The 7429-nt window shown below is 37.8% G+C and overlaps 1 long non-coding RNA gene across 1 annotated transcript in view; it reads right to left on the minus strand.

Annotated features, from left to right (window-relative positions):
- Window positions 1–1305: 1305 nt before the first annotated feature.
- Window positions 1306–7429, minus strand: part of LOC116820067 (uncharacterized) — a 150741-nt gene continuing 144617 nt past the window's right edge. The window contains exons 2-3 of the long non-coding RNA XR_012657283.1: window positions 4554–4693; window positions 1306–1784 (exon numbers count right to left, since the gene is read on the minus strand). This is a non-coding gene — a long non-coding RNA (uncharacterized LOC116820067). The remainder of the gene's footprint in view (window positions 1785–4553; window positions 4694–7429) is intronic.

Genomic DNA, 7429 nt, shown 5'->3' on the forward strand with positions numbered 1-7429 from the left:
TAATTGGAATCGATATGAGCAAGGACTCAAAGAAGAACTAATGTAACTATCTTAAGAAACATGCCAATATATCCCTGTAGCTGTTCGTTGTCCTGTAACTTTAGAATTTAAAAGGAATAATGATTTCAATGTTAAAAACTCATTATCTAAAGTTAAAGCAGCTAGGAAAGATCACTTATGCTTCACCAGAAAGAATAACTGATTTCCTTCATAGATTATCAATATTTAGGACCGATTCACAGAATTTCCAGGGAAGTTTTTGCACTGATCTCCCTTGTATCTCTAAATGTATTTGAGAGCATCACCTCCATAATCATTCAGCTGTGGGTTCTCCCAGTAGGGATGAAATAAACAAACAAAAGTAAATGTCCCATTCTGAATGTGATCCAAAAGTGTGATTTAGATGTAAAGATGATTCGACACACCAGGAGCTCATTTACTTGCTCTTCAGTTCTTTGGGTTTTTTTCACTCTCAAAAAAAATGTAATCCCAGTTGTTTTGTCGAAGTTTGCTCTACTGCTGCAATTTTATCTCTCTGAGAAAAGAAAAAATCCTGATAGGTGGAGCAAAAGTCATTAAGAAACTGAATGAGCAATAAGTCCCTAAAGAATGTGCATTTCACTAGTAACTTGAACTGCGTGATTGAAAAAGATTGAAATAGTCCATTAAATGTTTTTCATTATCGCAAAACCTTTCATTCTGAAGATCAGTAGACGTAATCACCACCAGCCCCCTCCCACTGCACCCTTATCTATGTAACTCATTCTGCTTCACTTCTAGAAACAAGCACAGTTAAGATTACACTACTGCAGCAAAGTATGACTCTTGCTTGACAGTGTCTGCTGTGCACCTGCCATTATTTTTCTGCTGCTAAAAATAAAAGTAGCTTATTATACCCGTCGTATCAAAACAAATAGTGGTAGTACTTAGCATGCGTTCAGCGCCTTTAAAACAAGTTCTATACATTATGATGCTATTTTTTTAATTGTATGTGATATGGTTCATGAATTTGAAAAGCTGATTTAATTATAATACATTATGCTAAAGTGGGTTTGCTTTAGCCTGTTAGAAAGAAGAGATATTGTGCAGTTACTAACACATAACTGCACATTTTCCCAGTTCATACAGTTTTCTGCACTCTAATTGGTTATGCATGTCTGATTTGCATGATTACTCTAATATTCAAACATCACGCAAACTCTTTTATTCTGATTGGCTGACAGTCCTTTATTAATACTAGGATTAGGAAAAATCACTGTGTGAATATTTCTCATTAACGATACTGGAAATATTCAAATGGTTACTGTAGTGTCTCTGTTTTGACTGGCTTCTGTGCTCAGAATTTTCAAGCTGACAGCAATAAAGTTACCACCTCATCTTCTCACTAAGTTTTGCTGAAGTAGGAAAAACTCCAACACAGAAGAAAACTGGGAATTTCCAGTCTAGTCAAAAAGCTTCTCTTCCCCTGCAGTCATGGAAACTGGTCTCCACATCCCTTCCAAGTTACTGAGAACCTACAGAGTTCTGGGGTTAGAATTAAGCAAGAAGCGGAATTGGTGAGCACTCCATAGGTACTGCTGGGTGGTAACATCAGATTTCAGCCTTGATGAACCAGAGGAACAGCTACAGCTCTTCCTTTTCAGTAAATAACTACTCCACTGGCCCAGCTTCTCAAACCTCTTCCACAGTGCACCGTTTGCGCTTTGGTTATCTCACATTTGGATTGTTGTAAACTGTCTGTTGATAAGCCTTCGAGGCTCCTTTATCTTCGATTTATTATCCGTCTGGAAAGTATCAACAAGCTTGGTTTAGTCCTTAATTCAAAATTCCCGTTGTCCTATTATTTAAGCATTTACAGTGGCTACCTGTTATCCAGAGAAGGAATTGGCTCTGATTCCTTACTTGCTATAACCTCAGTACCCTGTGCAATTTTTAGGTAAAGGATATCTGGCCCCAAGCTAGTTTGATGCCTTTCCATTTGGCTGTCATGCCAGCAATTCCTCTAGATCAGGCATTCTATAAAACATTTCTGTTTTCCATTTAGCTTTGATTTATACAGTGTATGTGTCAAATATATTTTATGTAGCTTGTATGTTCCTTGCCTTTTTTATACTGAGATTATAGGATGCTCTAATGCAGAATATGTGAAGGGTGAATTAGGAATCAAAATATATTTTCTGAAATTAAAGATTTTTTATTCCTTAAAAATACAGTGAATTATGGTTAATTGCAAGAAAATACTGATAAATAATGCAGGTGATCAAAACATATTCAAATTGTTTTGCAAACTTTTTTTGACCAGCTCACATAATAAATTTCCAATACACAAAATCTAGTGCTCTCGGTGAAGTTGTGCAACCCCAATACAGCCAATAATACCACAAATCACCTCCTTTCTTCCAAGGGCCCAAATGAATTTGAGGAAATGACACACATTTCCTTCTCCTTTTTGGACTTGTGGGCATGCTTTCAAATGCTTCTAATGAGAAACCCACACATGGAAAGGAGGGCAGAATTTGGCTTGCTAACTTTATTAAAATATATGCTTGACAGGACCTTGATTTTATTGGGCCTCTTCTTTTTCGTTATTTTATTTCATTGCTATTTTTTCAATATCACACTGATATATTCATTGAAAGCCTGCTCTTGATCCAACTGAGATCACTGGCAAAATTCCCATTAACTGCAATGATACAAGATCAAGCCCTGAGAGAATAAGAAAACAAGAAAGCTTTTCAGCAACTATATGAATCTCCTCTAATCTCTAGTAAGAAATAAGTGAGTTTATTTGTTGTGGTCTAAACTCCCAGATTCCTAAGGGCAATAATTTATTAAAAATTGTTCTTGTTATGCAAGTGTAAGGAAATTAAACAATTACCTCAAGTAACCATTTTCCAGTTCACATAGCACTAGACACACTGCACGTTTGTTTAACTTTTTTATTATGAGACCATTAACTATATCACAACTATTGTCTAAGAACTCTATTCATTATTTGTTTGACACAAGGAGACCTTTATTTTTACAAATTCTTTTTTATGGCAAGGCCAGTTCATAGTCTGTTGTATCCATCAGAAAGAACATTGGAACAAATCATTTGTGTTCCATTGTTGTAGCTGTTTTGCATAACAGACTGTTCATACATGGATTTCAAATGGAAGGAAAGCATGTCATCTCCTTTTGAAGACATCAGGTAAGTTCAAAACAATGTGAAGAGGACCCTTCACAAGCCATTCATCAACACAGATGTCTTGATGAAGGCTGAAAAGTTATTGTCTAATGCAGAAAAAAACACAAGTGCATTAAAATGAACTTCAAGGAGTAGTACTTCAATTATTTAAAATATATGAATGTTTGCTCTTAAGCTTTTGACAGCCGAGGAGTGCTTTTCATTAACAGAGTAAATCAAAAGAGAAACAGCATCTACGAGCACTTGGATACTACGGGGACAAGTGCCACAGAAAATTCTGATGACAGAAAGAGAGAGCAGCACATAACATGATGAGACAGCTGTAGACATTTAGCTAGTGTAACTACATTGGCAATATTTACTAAGGTAAGATAACATTTCCAGAACTCACAATCCTCAATCTTCAGGGCAGAAAATAATTATCAGCTAGGGTCCAAAAGAAATTACTCCCTATATACTTGTTCGTCCTCCTATTCCAAGCTCAACTGGATTTCTACATTCTGCCCCTATCCAAAGATAATACTGATCCTGATCGAAAGTTCATTGAAGTCAGTGGAAAGACACCCATTGACGTCAATGGGCTTTGGATCAAGCCCATTTTCTGCTAATAATACAAAAGAAAGGATAATGATTTAAAGTTATTTGCTCAGCTGATGCTTCTTATACCCACATCAATACTATTTATGCTGTTCCAGAATAGATCCTAAGAAAAGTACCTGTGCAATAAATGTTGAGTTTATTTATTTTAGTCACATGTACCTACCAGCAGTAGCTTAACTACTGTTACCGGAACAACATCCAAAATTTATTCCCATTGTGAATTTCTGCTTTTGGGTGGAGTATAAAGAATTGACTTAGTATGTTTATAAACTGCTGGGTACAGGTGAGGATTAAATTCCTACAGGCTGAACTAGCAACATTAGTCCTTTGAATGACCTACATTTTTAATTTGGTATGAAACTACTTCAATCTAGGTAGTAAAACTAATGAGGCTGCCACAACTGTGCAAAGCAATAATCAACAGCTACTTTATTGTTGTAGAGTGCATTAAGTCTATGCATAAGGTGAACTGAGACAGGTTTTCTTCTTTCAGAAATAAAAATCTCTGAAAACAAATATTTCCAGTCTATGTGTTGGCTAGAAAAGGTCCAAGATTATTAGTTATTTTCAAATAAATGTGAATAAACAAAAAAACCCCACTCTGTAGAATATGTGCAAAGAGAAATTCGGAGGTGGAATATATTTCTACCCCAGAGTATTTACTTTTATGATTTAACTAACAATAGCAGCAACAAAACAGATGTGTGCTTAATCTATGAAAATAAGCACATCATGCAGTGATAAAGGGGCCACTCTTTCTCACTGAGGGTGCTAACTTGTAGGGAGACGTGTACTTCTGCAGTATTTTCTGTAGCAGGATACTACTTGTTGACCATTTCTGATGAGCAAGCAGGCTGCACAGTGTTGTTGTTGTTATGGGCCTGAAAGTCTTCCAGCTGCTACCTGTGAACCAACAAAGAGAAGCTTGATGGAGACAGAGAAGGTTTGTGTTAGATCTCAAGGCCAGTTACACCTTATGCTGGACGTACAGAGCTCAATCATGCATTTTCACAGCCCCACAGTAGAGGTGATGTGGTGCCCACCCAGCTCCAAGGAATGAGCCAGATACGTTTTTCTCCACACCACACAACATCAGCTGGAATCAAAAGGGACCTTGCAGTTTATGATTGCCAAGATGATCAGCAGTAGGGGCTCAGAACTGCCTGCCGTACCAACACCAAAATCAACACCTGTTCTTCTTCTAGAGAATGGACACCAGATGGGTTTGCTGATTGCATGCTAATTATGTTAACACCCATAAAACTGACCTGCCCACCAGGCTCTTTGCAGCTTCTCCACTTCAATCCAAAATAGGGAAAGAACAGATTAAAGAATATTTAGATATTTCAGTGTATTAAATCAGCAGACACTGATTAAATTTATCTTTCTGTATTTAAGGAACTAGTTGAAGCAATCTCAAAACAGTTAGGTATTTCTTTGAAAACTCATGGAGGAAGGAGGAGGTACCAGAGGACTGACAAAGACCAGTCAGCCCAACTTCAATACCTGGAAAAATACTGGAACAAATTATTAAACAATTGATCTGTAAGCACCTAGAGGATAAAAGAGACATAGGTAATAGCCAGCATCAATTTATCATAAACTAACCTTGCCAGACCAACCTAATTTCCTTCTTTGACAGGATTACTTGCCTAGTGGATGGGAGGAAGCTGTAAATGTGAAATGTTCTGATTAGAGTAAGACTTCTAACACAGTTCCACATAATATGCTTATAAGCAAACTAGGGAAATGTGGTTTAGATGGAATTGCTATACGTTGAGTGTACAGCAGGCTAAAAAACACCATACTCAAACAGTAGTTACCAATGGTTCACTGTCAAACTGGGGGCATGTATCTAGTGGGGTGCCACCAGGCTCTGTCCTGGGTTCAGTACTATTCAATATTTTCATTAATGACTTGGATAGCGGAGTGTAGGTATATAATTGCTTTTAAATTTCTGATTGACACCAAGCTGGGAGGGGTTGCTACAACTTTGGAAGACAGCATTAATATTCATAATGATCTTGATAAACTGTAGAACTGATGTGAAATCAACAAGATGAACTTCAGTAAAGACACTTGCAAAGTACTACACTTAGTAAGAAAAAAATCAAATGCACAACTATAAAATGGGGAATAACTGGTTAGGCAGTAGTACAGCTGAAAAGGATCTGTGGGTTTTAGTGGAGCACAAATTGTATATGAGTCAACGTTGTGATGCAAGTGTGGAAAAGGCTAATATCATTGTGGGGTATATTAACAGGCAGGTCCTGTTGAAGACACGGGAGATAACTGTGCTGCTCTAGCCAGAATACTATGTCCAGTTCGGGTGCCACACATTAAGAAAGATGTGGACAACCTGGAAAGAGTCCAGAGGAGAGCAACAAAAATGATGAAAGACTTAGAAAACCTGATCTATGAGGAAAGGTTAAAAAAAGTGGATATGTTTAGCCTTGAGAAAAGAAGACTGATGAGGGAGGGGACAACAGTCTTCAATATGTTAATGGTCATTATAAAGAAAACAGTGATTGTGCTCCATTTCTACTGAAAATAGAACAAGATGTAATGGGCTTAATCCACAGCAAGGGAGTTTTCGTTTAGATATCAGGAAAAACTTTCTAACTATAAGGATAGTTAAGCACTGGAATAGGCTTCCAAAGGAGGTTGGACAAACACCTGTCATGGATGGGCTGTGTATGCTTAGTCCTGCCTCAGTGCAGGGGGCTGGATTACATGACCTCTTGAGGTCTCTTCCAGCCCTACATTTCTATGATAATGCCCTCGCTTTCGCATCTCTATAGCACAACACTCCACATATACACTTCACATTTTTATTTTTAAGGATGTGATTTTGATCACTCCCTTGTAACCACTAAGTCACATACCAAGCATGCGCTCCACTCTCAAGGAGCCTACTTCACCAGATGTTTACAGAGAACTAAATTGGAAGCTAGATACAGATCTGGGAATACCGATTGGTGAAAAAAAAAGTATATTGATGAAAAAATATTGGCAGACAATTCCAACCTCTTGGTTCAATATTTCTGTCGCTAGATAATGACACCCACATGCTTAATTTATACCAAGGCTGAGCCCCGGCACCTCTAGACTTGGCAGTTCATTATTCCAGCACGTCTGGGTTTGCCATGTCAGTTATGGAAGTAAAAAAATGCTTGAGCCCTGGCACCTAATTGCTTGAACCCCAGCTCCTCTTTCATTTCAAATTAAGCACTGCATATCAGTAAATCGAGGATGCAGGGTTAAATCTGGCCTACAATAGATAGAGTGTTTCCTTGTTCATGGCAAAAAGTTCCAAAAGATTTACAAGGAGCAGGACTGGTTCCTTAATTTGTAGTTTCTTTTCCAAAATAATTGTGATCAATTGGACTAAATTCCAGTGCTTCCTTCACCAAGGTCTCTTTGAGTAATGGTTACTCTCCCCACATCTTGCCTCTTCTGAGGAGTCTCCATATAGTTATAGTATCAGAGGGGTAGCCGTGTTAGTCTGGATCTGTAAAAGCAGCAGAGAATCCTGTGGCACCTTATAGACTAACAGACGTTTTGGAGCGTGAGCTTTCGTGGGTGAATACCCACTTCGTCAGACGCAGGTAGTGGAAATTTCCAGGGGCAGGTATATAT

Source organism: Chelonoidis abingdonii, chromosome 1 (assembly GCF_003597395.2).
Source record: "Chelonoidis abingdonii isolate Lonesome George chromosome 1, CheloAbing_2.0, whole genome shotgun sequence".
NCBI lineage: Eukaryota > Metazoa > Chordata > Testudines > Testudinidae > Chelonoidis > Chelonoidis abingdonii.